Raw genomic sequence first — 15,304 nt, 5'->3', positions numbered from 1 at the left:
GAATCCAGGGCTGCCCACCCTCCCAGGGAATGATTTTTCCTGGCATCCCATCCAAATTGCCTCTCCTTCCATTCAAGCCCATTGCACCTTTTCCTATCACAACAGCCCCTGCTAAAAAGTTGTCCCTGGTTTGCCCCCATATCTTTTTTACCACAACAATCCCATTGGGTTTGTTGCTCTGGACTTGTTGAAACTGCCACTGTTTGCTTTGGCACAACAGAGCAGACAGACACAGCCTCTTGAAGATGACAAAATATCATGATAATGCGAATTATGAAAACAGTTTTGTTATTTGAAATATATGCACATTCACTCATCAGTCGTGTCAAGGAAGAAAAGGTTTGGCAGAGGTCTGCAGAACTCCAGTGCTCTGCTTTTTAGAAAGCATTTAAGGATTATTTAAAACCAGAATTTGAGGGCTGAGAAACACAGCCACTAGTTTTGCAATGAAATCCTTGATTTCAGGGTAACTCGGTGTGAAATGAGGTCGTGCCTTGGACACTGGGGTGGTGGGAGACACCCGATCCCCCTGGGATGATGGAGCAGCCCCACAACAGTGGGGGACACAAGCCATGCTCCCAAGGACTTGTAGGGCAGTGTCCTGCTGGGGATGAGGCTTTCCCTGCCAAAATCTCTCTCCGGAGCTTTAGATCCAGCAGGCTTGAGAACTTGATCCCATGGACTGAAAGGAATTGGGCGGGGAGGTTAAGGAAGGAGTTTAACAGCAGCTCCAAAGAGCCTTCAGCACCTGAAGGGAGAACAAAGGAGGGTCTGTTCCTCTGCTGAGCTCCCTGACAGCAGCAGGATTCCCTCCAGCATGCAGGATTTGGGGAACTCAGTGCAGCCACTGCAGGGAAGAGTCTTCAGGGGATGCTGAGCCCAGCAAACAGCAGCTCCCATCCTCTCCTACAGGATCTGCCAACGTTCAGGTGGTGAGGAGCAAGTCTCTGAGAAGTAACTCAAAGAGGAAAACTGAAAATCTCCATCTGCACCTGCCAGACCCTGGGGAACAAAGACGTAACAGCCAGCAAATCCAAGGTAAAGACGAGGAGGGTAAATCCAGAACTTCAGTAAAAATGTCCAGCTGTTGAAATCACAATATTTAATTATGGGGGAAGCTGGTCACTAACTGGTGCCTAAGCAATGTGAAATTGAACTATAAAAAGTTTAAACTGCATGTTTCTCTTAGCTAATACTCATGCTGAGAGGATAAATGTGAGCTGGTTAGAATTAGGAGAGGAAAATGGATGTACAAGGGCCCAACTTGACTTGTCTAGGAACTTGCTCAAGGAACAAGATTGCAGCATGGGGCTCTGCACTTTGCCTCTGAGTTATGAAACCAGGATTTCTCTGTTTCTAAGACTTCAGGTTCGATTAATTTTCCTCTCCTTCAAAGTTTGAGAAAGAAAATAAACCATAGCAGAAATATAAATGGTGCTACCACAGGCCTTTTGTTTCACTTCTGCATATCTAATAAACTCCCAGATATATTGTGTGTCTCCAACAAAGCAAGTCCTCCAGTGCTGGGCAGAGATTATTCTCACAAAAGGGAACCTCTTTGTCAAAACAATGGGAATAAGAAAGTTTTCAAGATTAAAATGTCAGGTAGATAAACACATTACTTTGAACCATATTTGTATTCCATGGCTGGTTCAGACACTCCAGCAGTTATCTTTCCCAAAGTAAACATGCGTGAAATCTGATCAGCTCTTTATTGTACACGGAATAAATTATGCAGGGCATTGTAGGAGACTCCTATACGGCTCATTTACACATCTTTTGATAAATGTAATATGCAGATTCCTGCTCCTTTGTGAGGCATTAACCTCCCTGCATATTGATGCTGTTATTCCCAGAGATGACAGGAGCTCAAAGACCTTTCTGTGTCTCTTTGAGAGCTGGCAGGGCCTCAGCTGGGGGGGGGACTTGCTCAGGGATGTACAAACGACCTTTCTTTAGAATTCAGCCTCATCATAAATTTTCTTCTTACTGTCAGAGAATTGAAGGCTTCAAGTGGTTTTGATAATGGTATAAAGTGGTTGGGGTAGAGTTTATTGCACTATTCAGGAGGAAATCACTCCTAATCCACCAACTACAGGAATTAATGGAAATTTAAATGACAAAAATTCACATTAAGTGACCAAACTCTTTGAAGATAAATCATTTGGGGCGCTTATCTCAGTTTAAGTCACCCAGCAAGCCTATTTGAAGAAGAGAAAGAGATCCTTATAGGCCTCAATTTGGGACTCCACTCAGGCACTGCTGATCCCCACAAATATCAAATTCACAAATTATTCACACATATCAAATCCACAATTATCCACACATATTAAATCCACAACGAAGATGTTGGAAGCTTTTCCCAAGTACCTGTGCAATGGCAATTTTTGTTAAAACCTTGTCTTGATAGGGCTGCAAAGCAATAAAGCCACGTCTTGATACAGAACATTTGTTGATAAATGGGATTGAAATTATGTGCATGCCTTTTTTTTTGTGCAAAATTTTTTTTTCCCTTATTTGGCAGCAAAAGGAAAAAAGAAAAAGGGATGTTGTACTCTAAAGGTGAGGATTTGTAGATTTTTCCTTTGAAAGGAGCAAATCTAAAGGAAATCTGAAGGTTTATTTAAAGTCTTCTCCTTACTCAAAGTCAAGGCTATTTATTTTTGCAGCCTTCTTGTTCTTACTCAAAGTCAAAGCTAGGAAAAAAGGCCTTTCAGGGAAGGAAAAAAGGAAAAGCAGAATTGTTTTGGGCTGTTCTCCCAGCATGTGAGGGCTGGTGGATGTGAGGAGAGCAGGAGTTTGCTGGATTACACAAGTCCCCTGCTAAATAAAGCAGCTGCAGGGCTGAGATGGGATGTGTCATTTGCTTGACAGTGCAATGATCATTTCACTTGACAAGGTAAGGAAGGGCTTTGCTACAAAACATCAACATTGCCAAGCTGAGACCTCTTCTGGTTCCAGGTTTCATCCTAGCCAGGAGGAATTGGGAAGGAGTTGAGGAGCTTGGGAGGTGTCTTGGTTTGAAAAGCCAGGTGTCTGCTAAGGAAGGCAGGAGACTCCCCTGAAATGGAAAATGGAAAACCCCTCCCTCTGAATTGTTATAATTTTGAAATTAAGGGATGCTCAGGCAAAGATATGGGAATAGGAATAACAGTTCTTTAGTAGGAAAATTAAAAATACAAAACTGCCAGAGTCAGCAATGCCCTGGCAGCCTGTGGGTCAGGGAGGTGGCTCAGCCCCATCCCAGGGGGGCTCAGCCCTCCTGCAGTGCCAGCTGTGCTTCTGCTGGAGCAGGATCTGCACAAGGGGGGAGTTTTCCTCTGGAGCTCCAGGGCTGGGGGAGATGGGCCTGGGCTCCTCTGGGAATGCAGGGGGAAGAAAGCTGCTCCTCTGGGAATGCAGGGGGAAGAAAGCTGCTCCTCTGGGAATGCAGGGGGAAGGAAGCTGCTCCTCTGGGAATGCAGGGGGAAGAAAGCTGCTCCTCTGGGAATGCAGAGGGAAGAAAGCTGCTCCTCTGGGAATACAGGGGGCAGAGGCTGCTGTGCTGTTCCCAGGTCAGATTGTATCCAGGTAGGAATGCTTGGCTCCTCCCCTGGGTGGAGCATCTCCCCATGGATGATGGAATTTTCTCAGCCGTGCAGGGACACTCACTGGCCATGAACAGAAGAGAATTAATAATTAATGGCTCATTAAAAGAAGAGATCTCCTGGAGGGAGGACTGGCTGTGGCAGAGATAAAGAAAAATCTGCCCAATGAACAGAGAGAGCCACCCCAACTCTGACAGATGGGAGTTGAATACACACCCCCAGCCACCTCTTCTAACCTAAGACAGGAGGAAGCACGAGAGTAAATGTCTTTTCCACAAGTCTTTGGAATATAATAAATATAAATATAAATAAACTTTTGCTGATAATCGAACAGAAATGCTCACAATGAGCTAGACCTTGGTGAAACCTCCAAAGAAGTCTGATAATTCTGCTTTATAGTAAAGGAACCTCTTAAAAGCCACAGTGCCAGGGTGTCATTAGCTTAACCCTCATGTGGACATGACAGCAAAAATTCCAGCAAGGAGATTTTCAGCTTAACCGAGGCTCACTCAGACTTCCAGGACTTTGAAGTCCTTTATGTTGCTCCAACACAAAAAAACCTTACAAAATACTTCCCCCAAAAAAATCTCTCTATGAATTGTTGGACACACAAAATTCTCTCTTTAAGTTTGCAGACACATAAATATTTTAGCTGATATATTTGGGTCTGCAGGGCTGTCCAAGAGAGGAGAGGAAGTTCCTTGTTTTTCCTCTATTCACAGTGAAGTGCAGATCAGCAGCAGCAATTCCATTAAAATCATCATCAGGTCAACCAAAAAATCATTGACTCCAAAATCACAAGGTTAAGATAATTATATGTATGCAGATATTTAATAAATGATGCCTTATTAGTTATTCTCTAGGGTTTGAATGTGTGGGATGCATTTACTCAAAAAACCTGCAGGTGCAGGTACAACTACTGGGGCTTGGAGCTGTGTTTCATCATAAAGCAAAAAAAATTAAAAAAAAAAGAAGTAAAATCAAATCAAGGAAAATAAATAAAATTAAATTAAATTTAAAAATAAAATATAAAATAAAATAAAGTAAAATAAAATAAAATAAAATAAAAATGTATTATAAAACCTCAAGAGCAAGAAAGCAAAGGCCAGAGTGCAGCCACTCACTTTTAGGAGCAGCATGTCAGGAACAGACCTGCAGTGGTGCTTTGGCAACACCACACCAGTGCCAGCAATCCACATTATCAGGGGTATTATCCTGGTGTCTGCCTGGTTCCAAATGCTTTGGAAACTCTCATTAATGGAAGAAGATGAACTTGGAAGGAAGCAGAGTAAAAAACAATTAAACAATTTCCTGACCCCCTCTATGCCAAATTCTGGATTAATGAGCAAGATCAGCCCATGGCTTGGTGGAACACTTGATAACTCCACTTTTCCAGTTAAATCCACAGCTCAGTGCATGTGTTTGGTGCTTGTCTCTGAAGGAAAGAATTGCTCACCCTCAAAATTACTTGCTGGCTGCTGGCATGGAAAAATATTCTTTGTATTTCTCTGCCCTGGCCAGGAAGGCTCCTGGATGTTTGTTTTAGGTACCCCTATTTTCCCGTTAAATGACATAGGGACAGCTGGCAATCTTTTAATGGATTCATTTACACAATGCTCCTGTGAGATGGGGAAATGTGATTAATCTTCTTTACAGGCAGGGAACTGAAGCAGAGACAAACCAAGGCTCAGATCTGTAGAGTTCTTAAAAAACCCAGTGACACTCCAAAGTTTGAAAGGAAAAACACCAACCCTACAAAAGACCCACCTCAGTCAATATCTTATTAAAATCTTTCAGCATCCCACTTGGTGGCTTCATCAACAGACTCCCCTGACTAAGGAAAGAGATGAATCTTCCCTAAATGATCCAAAACAACCCAAAAAGTGGAAAATCAGAAGCACAGAATAATCTAAACTCAATCACCTTTGCCATCACGAGTGCTGCTGCAGCACTGCCCATCTGCCAGCAGCACCTCCAGCCCCAGAGCAGGCAGAGGAATGTAATTAATTTTTCACTCCTAATTAACAGTCCTCTAAATGCAGTGCTGTAGCCAATGAGGTTTTCAGACACCCAGAGCCTGCATCAGATCAGGGGATATCACTTATTTCTGGAAAGTTACTCACAGACTTCTTCTCTCATTCTGTCCTGACCTACTTTGGAAGACATCTCTAAAATAGCTTATTTCTCTCACAATAATTGAGTAAGCAGACAAAAAAAATAATGCTGTGCTGCCCCTTTTCTACAGTGGTACAGGCACTGTAAAAATGTGCCTATTAATAGGAAAATGTAAATTAATCTTTTGTTCCAGAGGGAGAAAATTGTCAGTAAAAGATGAAGAATAGATAATTTTATAGTTGTTCATGGAAAAGGCATCACAGAGTATTTTCTACTAGAAACCAAGAATTATAGGATCAGTCCCAGAATGGTTTGGGTTGGAAGGGACCTTAAAGACCATCCAACCCCCTGCCATGGACAGGGAACCAAATTTCCTTTCCAAGGAGGAAAATTATCATTTCTCTTTTGGTATAAAAGCTTCTTTCACGCCAAACTTGCTCCCAAGGGAGCAGCTCAGGCTCTTCCTTGTGTCTGCCTCTCATTTTGGGAGCAGCTGAGGAGGAACAGAGGATGTTTGCACCACCTCCCTCAGCACATCCTGCCTTCCACACCGTGCTGAAACATTTTATTGTTTCAAAGAGGGTCTTTTGCCTTAGGTGTTACAGCCAGAGGAAGCTGGAGTGGTTTTTCTTCTTTCTTTTACCTGTCTCATTCCCAGTTGTCAAGCTGCATACTAAAAACCCCCATCAAATATAGAAATGGGAACCTGCACCACTACTGTGGCTAAGCTAATTTGGGAAAATAAATATCCAACTGGAATTCCAGGTAGGATATACAGATTGCAGCTTCATTCATGGAGATTGAAGTGATGTCTAGTGTAGCTGTTTTCTCACCCACTCTCACCCCACCAACTGAGAGCTAAAAAGGAGCTGTAGTGCTTTGCAGGAACTGGTAAATTCTGGAAATAAGATTTTCTGTTGAGTTCTGCCTCCAGCTCTGGGTTCCCAGCATGGGAAGGACATGGAGGTGTTGGATCCAGGCAAGAGGAAACCACCAAGTGGATCAGAGGGATGGAGCAGCTCTGCTGGGAGGAAAGGCTGGGAGAGCTGGGATTGTTCAGCCTGGAAAAAGGAGGCTTTGGGGTGACCTCAGTGTGGTCTTTCAATGCCTGAAAGGAGCAAAAAAGGGGGAGAGAGACTCTTAAAAAGAGCTGAATTAAAAGGACAAGGGGAATGGCTTCCCACTGCCAGAGGGCACAGTTATGTGGGATATTGGGAAGGAATTTTTGGCTGTGAGAGTGTAAGGCCTTGGCACAGGTGCCCAGAGCAGCTGTGGCTGCCCCTGGATCCCTGGCAGTGCCAAGGCCAGGTTGGACACTGGGGTTGGAGCACCTGGGACAGTGGGAGATGTCACTGCACAGGGACTGGATGTTCCTTAAGGTCTCTTCCAATCCAAACCATTCTATGCTTCCATGATTATTGATTTTAAAATATAAACAAAGGGGAGCACTTGAGACACACTCCCACATCCAGATTAAAATTATCACAAATAGGAAAACCCAAAAATCAATCACCAACCCCTGAATTTTCTGGTCTTGTCAATCTCTCCAGCTGTGGAGCTCTTTGAGCAGCAGCCCACAATATTTGTCACAATCAAACAATCTCCAGTTCCCAAGCAACTCTCCTTTGGAGGGTGGAGTTGGGCATTTTCCTCTGACCTTCCTGACTCAATGGAAGTTGGGAAAAGCCAAGAGGAGGGAAGTTTTTTATCCTATTCCTTCAGTCAGCATTTTGTACAATGAACACAATCAATACAGAGCAGGATCTAAATGGGGTTTGGGTGAGGGAGCTGTACAAGGGGAAAACCCCACTGAAATGTTCAGGAAAGGGCAAGCAGGGAAATAGAAAGGTGGGATCCACATGGCAAAACCTCACCAATTCTCTCAGGAAAACTCTCACCCTTTTTGCTGGTGAAGGCAGTCCTGGCTATGGGGAGTTACCCAGCAAGGTCTTGGCAGAGGCATCTCACATTATGAAAACTCCAGATTTTAAGATTTTGGGAAAATTCCTAAAGCAATTTTCTCTGCTTCTGATAAAGGGGGCCCTATTGGTATGTATCTCATCTGATTAATTAATAGTACCCTGCTCTGTTAATTAGGCAAAAATGCATACCTCATTGACCCAACACAATGTACATAAAAATCCTCTCATGAAAAATACCGAGAGCTCATGTCTTACAAACTCTTTTTTTATCCTCCCTTTTATCATCCTTGATAGAATATCACACTAGATACAGGCTAAGGAAAATCCAAGCTGCCTCCAGCAAAAATTTTTGAGGTGGGCAAGTATTTTCATCCCCATATTGCAGATTTGTTGTTAGAGAAATCTGCAAAGTATTGACCTGAGTACTGAGGAAATGTGCAACAGTCAGTAAAAGCAGAGTTACCTGATTCAGAGTTTTCTGCATGCTGTGCTGAAAGGTCATTGTGGCCAGCTCAGCTTTAAATGTGTTTAAATGCTCTGAAACAAAACTGAGAAAACCGTGACTCTGCAAAAAAAAAAAAAAAAAAAAAAAAGAAAAAGGGGGAAAAGGCTGTGGGAAAAATCGAGGGATGTTTTGGAGTTGTAACTCTTTAGCACCTGGGCATGATTGAAGAAAATGGAAGCTTTGTTTAAACTCAGAAATGAAACAAAAGGCCTCTGTAAAGCACAGATCCGTGAGCAGGATCCACATCCTGCTATAAGGGCACGCTGAGAGCTGGGATTGCTCAGCCTGGAGAGGAGAAGGATCCAGGGAGAGCTCAGAGCCCTGCCAGGCCAGGAGAGCTGGAGATGGATGGGGACAAGGCATGGAGGGACAGGACCCAGGGAACGGCTGCAAACTGGACCAGGGGAATTTGGGTGGGATGTTGGGAAGGAATTCCTGGCTGTGAGAGTGGTGAGACCCCAGAGCAGCTGGGGCTGCCCCTGGATCCCTGGCAGTGCCCAAGGTCAGGTTGGACACTGGGGCTGGAGCAGCTGGGACAGTGGGAGTGTCCCTGGGTGGTGCTGGATGGACTTTAGATCCCCTTCCAACGCAAAACATTCCCTAATAAATCCACATGGAAACAGCCATCCTTTGCATTTTAAGAAAAGAGAAACAAACCTGGTGCTGCTGCAGCTGATTTGATTTGGCCTGAGCTGGTTTTATCCCAATCCTCACCTGAGGGGCTGTGCAAGAGCAAATGAAGCCAGATCCTCACAGTGAGGAGCTTTTCACATCAACCTTTCAATATCTTTGAAGTAAATATTTTTAGGGCATAGAAATTAATCACAATTGTAGCACTACTTAAATAATACTATGTTATCTCTCATGTGGAAAGGACCCCATTTTGCTTTTAATTTTTTTAGGACCTATAAAATTTAGGTTAGTTGTAAAAACTCGGGAGTTCCAACATTTTATTCATTATTTTTGACCCAACAATTTCATCATTTCAAATCAGACAAGGGATTTTATCTTTGCAATAAAAGACTATCGAGAATCTAAATGAGAAATCAAATGCTTTTTCATGCTGGTTTATTTTAGATTAGAGAAACTTGAGCCAGATGTAAACCTGAATTGCTGAGGCATGAGAAGGGACTAACAGCAGAGTGATAAATATCTGAGTCGTGTTGTTCTAGGTGCAGATTTGCATTAACTCAAATAAATTGATCTGTAAGCTTTTCTAAAACTTAATTAATGCTGCAGAACAAAGCTGGAGATCAATTATCAGCTTGATATCTTGGCACAGATAAAGTTGTACTAAATTAACCATCCAAAAATGTATGGTATCAATATCACATTGAAATGATTACTGGCCCAGGGTAGAAATGGATCCCAGTGCAGCCTGAAACACAATCCTCTATTCCCAAATGTGGGAAATGCAGGGATTCTATCCATAAACTCAACTTTTTCCTTAGCAAAAATAGCATTTTATACTGAATTAAAAAGAGAAACAAGAGGCTAGAGATGCACAGACATGTTGAGTGTTTTTCTAAGCCTACTCAGGAGCAGCTGACAATTTTTTTCTCCAGAACAAGAGAATTTCCTGGTGAGCTGGTGGACAGCTATTGTGAAATTGTTAGTTACTGTCAGGAATTAGGTGGCAGTATTGAATTAGTGAGACAGAGATGTAATTTCTGTGTGTCTGGTAACTCTTCAGGTACTTTAGCTTTGCTGCTTTCTTCTGCTCCTTCTTCAGGCTGATTTTGCTCATAGGTTTGCCGTGTAATTAGGTTCTTTTTATTAAAGTCTGTGCAGTGCAGTGTTGCCTGCATCTTGGAATGAATGCAAGGGATGTGTGCAGGAATGCAGATTCCCTGGTTCGAACGTTCACACACACTGATCAAACATTCAGAATACATCAATTGGAGAAGTTCTGCTGGAGGAAATATTTAAATTTTTTTTGAATTCACTGATATATTGCAATCTATATCTTCTGTAATACAGACAAGCCTGTAAAGTTTTTATATTAAAGCATTCCCAATGAGAGTCACAGCTCTAAGGCTGCATTCCATGCAAGAAATAGAAATTAATAGTGTATCTTATCCATTGGATCTGAATCTCCATAGGTCTTCACATGCTCAATTTGAACTTCCTGCTGCAACAGCAAAAATAAATTAGAGGTGTTTCCAGTTCAGTCTTGGTCTTAAGGTAGGGATGGATGGATGGATGATGGATGATGGATGGATGGATGGATGGATGATGGATGGTTGAAGGGTTCTGTGATTTTCATTTTGCCTGTGATTTTCATCTGTTAAAATTTTATTTTGTGATTTTTCTTTTAATGCCAAACCACATCCTGTGGAAGCTAAAAATACACAAGTGTTTGTCTTGTCACCAGCATCATCATCTCCATGATCCCTGATCCTCCTAAAAGCATTCCAGGCTTCCCACCTCCCTTCCACACAGCATTATTTAAAGGGAATGGCTCCACTGGAAGGTCTTCCAGTGCTATTTGCCTCATTTAAAATTGTCCAGTTAATGTTGTAAGAGGCCAGAGGCTGTCACACACTTCAACCTCTGCTTCAGCGAGGCATTAAAAACTTTCCAAGACAGGAACAGAGTATCCCAGAGATGAGTTTAGATCTCTTCAGTCGATTGTATTGATCAAACACTGCTCCATTTTAAACTCTGAGTCAGATAACCCTAATTTGTTTATAAAAGGGTCTCTTTGAAGGTAGTCTTAATTAAGTAGAAGGAAAACGAGACTCTCATTGATGAGAGGAGAGCAATATGGGCAGCTAAATAAATATCCCACCACCAAAAACATCTGCTGGTGGTAAAGCTTTTCAAGAGAATGATTTGGGAATCACTCAATATAAAGGTATTTGTCCTTTGATCAAGGACTCCTGCTCAATTCCCAATGGGATAACAGACAGCTCCTCACTGGCTGTACTCATGGAATGGCAATGAGGGTGTGCATGCAGTGCACTGGGAAATTCGGCCTCAAAAATATCATTTATACAAATGTCTGGGGACTGCCCAGCACCAGGAGACCCATTCCCAGCAGGGCCTCGAGGAGCTGATGGAGTTCATGGCAACCACACAACTCCTGTGACTCGTGGAGGCTGGATTATAAATGACAAACAGCATCTCCTGCTGAGCTAAAATCTGTCCCCAGAAATGGGAATAAATTGGTTTTCACCTCTCCCATGTAGCTGCTTTGGGCGTGGTGGGCACAGGACCCTGTAGGCTCCATTACACTTTGTCATAAGATACTACAGACTCCAAATCTTCCTCCTCTGAAGGTAATTCTGTGACAGGGTATTTAGGAATATTGGCTGATCATGGCTTGTTGCTTCATTTTTGCAGTTCCTTTGACGTTATCAATACCCCAGGTTCATTTGGTGGCAGAGCTAGCTCAGGGGAGAGGAGAAGGATGTGACATGGATTCAATTCCACAGCTAACTGCTTATTGGGACTCTGACCCTCTAACCCTTAATCAAGGAAAGCTGCTGGCCTTGGTAAGACAGGGGAAAATGCTCCAGGAGGCTTCTTCGAGTTGTTTTCTTCCTGTTGCTCATTATTTGAAGATTATATATCCAGTAAGTGCAATAATAGGGGGTTGGTTTTATGTTCCTGCAAGAGTCATCAAGGATATCTAACAGGAAGGAAAGCATTTCCTACAAAGTGCAGGGAATTGCTTCCCAGCTACAGGACCAGCTTGTGGAGCTTTTATTTCCATTTCTTTTATTAACTATTAATAATGATATATGCTCTTTGAAGTACACTCTGTTTACACATAAAGAGCATAATGGAATGGCGATGATGAGGCAGAAGGTAAATCTGGGTTTCTAAGCAAAACATTGTTAAATGATAAAGTAGTACAAAAGCAAAGAAAATGCAAGGAAAAATTGGTCACTTGGGATGCTGCCTTTTGGGACTATGTGAAGATTGCTGACTAGATTAGATTAAAACCACCATAGCACACAATTAAATTTTCATGGAAAATATTAATTTTAAATATTGATGACAGTCTTCTTTCAACCCACTTAAAAAAAAATAACTGTAGCAGTTCAGTGGTATCAGTGAAATACAGTGGCACAAGTGAGAGTTAGGGCAGGCAATATCCATTCTGTGCCAGCAGAAACTGTTGGCAAATCCAGCTCTGTTGGGATTTGGGGTGGGATGGCACCCAAGTCATCTCTGTGGGATGGCTTCTCCAAGGCTTGGTCACACTTTGCTACGAGGTTAAAGAGCTAAAATAAGAGGTACAGGATGGACCTTCCTCCCATCTTATGGCAGCTTGAAAACCCTAAAGAGGTTTCATTTAACCTGGAACTATGGAAACGGAAATTATCAGTGAGGAAAAAAAAAACACTAAAGAATTGTATTAGAGGTGTTTTGTTGGGACAGCTTTGCTCTTCTCCAAAAGTCACTGTCAAAGGCAACCAGCACTACCAGGCACAAGAGTCAAAGCAATGTCACCACAGAATCCTGGAATGGTTTGGGTTGGAAGGGACCTTAAAGCTCATTTTGTGCCACCCCTGCCATGGACAGGGACGTGTTGATAAAAACCGACTGCCAGCACCCAGATCTGCTGCTGAACCTCCAGAAAAGCACAGGGCTCTGCCTTTGCCCACTGTTGTCCTTTCTGTGTTGGAGCCAAGTGATTTCCCTGATGGATGCAGGAGGAAATCTGGTGGACTGCATTCATCCCTGGTCCTCACTCTGGCTGCCAGGGCCCACAAGATGAGGCAAGGACACAAATGCATCTTCTGGATCAAATCTTGGCCACGAGTTGGTGGCAGAAAACTCTTTCACATCCCATTTGCTATTTCAGAGGGGGTCAGGATTTCTATCTCAATTTAAAAAAAACCCGAAACCCAACAAGAATTTCCCTCTACCCCTGCATTCCCCTGAAACTGTGAGAAAAAGCAGAAAGCAATTAACAGAATATGTTATTTTATTTTGACTGATGGCTGGGCTGAAGAAAAACACTGGATTTTTTTTTTTTAACTTGAAGTTCATGTGCCTCATTCAAATAACTTAAAAATAAATAATCACCCCCTGTTTTTTTCTTAATACATTTTTTGTTAGGATTCCTTGCAGTGGGAGCCAGACCTTGTCTCTGTTGCTATGGAAGTCTTGTCTTAAGCTTTACCAGAGAAAAGAGTTTAAAAATGTAAATGGGAGATTGACTCAAAAGATATTTATTGTTGCTACAAAGCGCATTGTAATTTCATTCTCTTCTTGCTATATATCTTCTTTTTAATATCAGAATAGACTTGTAACATAAGTTTCAAACTTATAACAGAATTTTTATATCAGAAAATAATTTTCTCAGTAATTATACAAGATTTTAAAAAAATTGTGGTCAAGAGAGACTGGTAAGGAGACTTGTGAAGGAGAAAAGAACAGTGCACAACTCACAGGCTTTATCAGTCCAGGGAGTAAAAATATCCTGAGTTTTTGAAAACTTTCTTTTAATTTATGTCCCTTGAAAAGAAAAAAAGGGTTATTTCAAGGAGCTCAGAGTTTCTCTGTTAGGAATGACTCTCAAAAAATTTAGATTTAAAGCTAAGCCCATTTTGACTTAAACATTCTGGATTGTTGAGAAGGGAGTATTAGTTCTTATTTGCAAACTTGAATCTGAAGGTTTGCAGCAAGTAACCTGGAAAATTTGGGTTTTTTACACTGCATACACGATTCGATTTCTGTTGGGTTTTTTGTTGTTGTTTTTTTTTTTTTTTTTTTTTTTAAGCAATAATTGTCTCGAATCCATGAGGAAAAAAACAACCAGGACTGAAATTTGCAATGAAATTGTATTATAAGGATATTTGGGATAAATTAGCAATGGATGTTTCCAGGCAGTGTGATGGTGGGATAGACAGGCAGGTGTGGATTGATAGATCTCCAGATTTATTCAGGGATTGGAAACTAATTTGGAATATTCTCCTGAACTGCCCTGAAATCACAGCAAAACTGTTCAGCCAGAAAAGTACAAAGGGATTAAAACTAGAGTTGTGATATTGTGTGGGAATCTAAAGAGTTCTGCTGCAATACAGAGACTGTTTGGAGCAATTAAATGTCTGTGTCACTCTTGATTACATCAGAAAGGTGGGGCAAGCACAAGAAAATGCAATAGTGGAGTCTCTTTGATAATAAGATTTATGTTCTTAAGCTCCACAGAAACTTTTGAAAATGGATTATAAGCAACTCGGTCACTTAGATAACATCATAATTTCTTGGGAAAATACCCTGAAACAGCCAATAACCCAGAAAGAGCTTTAACCATCGATGGATAATGGGAGGAAAAGGAAGAAAACCCCATTTTCTGGCTCTGCCATGGCTTTTGAAGCTCCCTAAATTCCAGCTTGGTGCTACTCTTGGAACCTCTTTGGTTTCTTTTGTTTCTTTGGACGCGACTTCACGCCTGCGACCTTATTTTGTGCAGTCACCAACATAACAAACCAGGTTTTTTATGCATGATTTGCTCATTAGTGGCTGCTTCAAACACCCCATCTCCCGGTACATAATCCAATTTTAAGAATAATTGGGAAAATGATGTCGTGTAATTAGCATTCCGAAATCTGGTTTAATCCGTGTGGCTCTGGGTCAGTTGGGGAGAAGCAATTTCAATTAATGATGAATTGCCTGGGCTGGGGGAGCAGGGAAGGGGGTGTTACACAACCCTGCAGTGTCATCTCCTGCTGGTATTTGGTTTTATTTTTACTTTTGTTGAGGTTGGGATTGAAGGTATTCGAGACAATAGTTTGTGTTTAGACTTAGGTGTTTATTGTTTTATTTGTGTTATAGTTTTATGGGTAGTGAGTTTTGTAGTTCTTTACTAATAAGGTACAAAAAATTGTTAATTTTTTGTTAAGTGGGTTTTTTAAGGTTAAACTCTCTCATTAAGAAATTATATTTAAATTATTTTAACCTTTAATTTAATAACTAATTACTTGAAGTCCACAATGTGGACATTTTTGTTAAATTATAAATTATTATCTAAACTTATGAAGAAGAAGGAAGAAGACAGTAAAGAAGGATTAGTCTCCAAGAACCTGCCTTGGCCAGGCTGCTCCAGGATCTTCCAGAAAATGCAGCTTTGCCAAGGGCTGGCTTGGCAGAGCCTTCCCCTTGGATTTATCTCAGATCTGGGAGGATCTGATCCTGCACCTTTGGAAATTTAGCAATTC

At 41.7% G+C, this 15,304-nt stretch overlaps 1 protein-coding gene across 1 annotated transcript in view; it reads left to right on the top strand.

The window, feature by feature from the left end:
- Nucleotides 1-545: 545 nt before the first annotated feature.
- C6H10orf90 (chromosome 6 C10orf90 homolog) overlaps nucleotides 546-15,304 on the top strand; it is a 95,396-nt gene continuing 80,637 nt past the window's right edge. The window contains exon 1 of the mRNA XM_085582975.1: nucleotides 546-1,038. The gene's annotated coding sequence lies outside the window, so the exon portion shown is untranslated. The remainder of the gene's footprint in view (nucleotides 1,039-15,304) is intronic.

This window comes from Lonchura striata, chromosome 6, assembly GCF_050655825.1.
Source record: "Lonchura striata isolate lonStrDom1 chromosome 6, ASM5065582v1, whole genome shotgun sequence".
Lineage (NCBI taxonomy): Eukaryota > Metazoa > Chordata > Aves > Passeriformes > Estrildidae > Lonchura > Lonchura striata.
The sequence above is the reverse complement of the archived record's forward strand: the minus strand, read 5'-3'. Positions and strand labels throughout refer to the sequence as shown.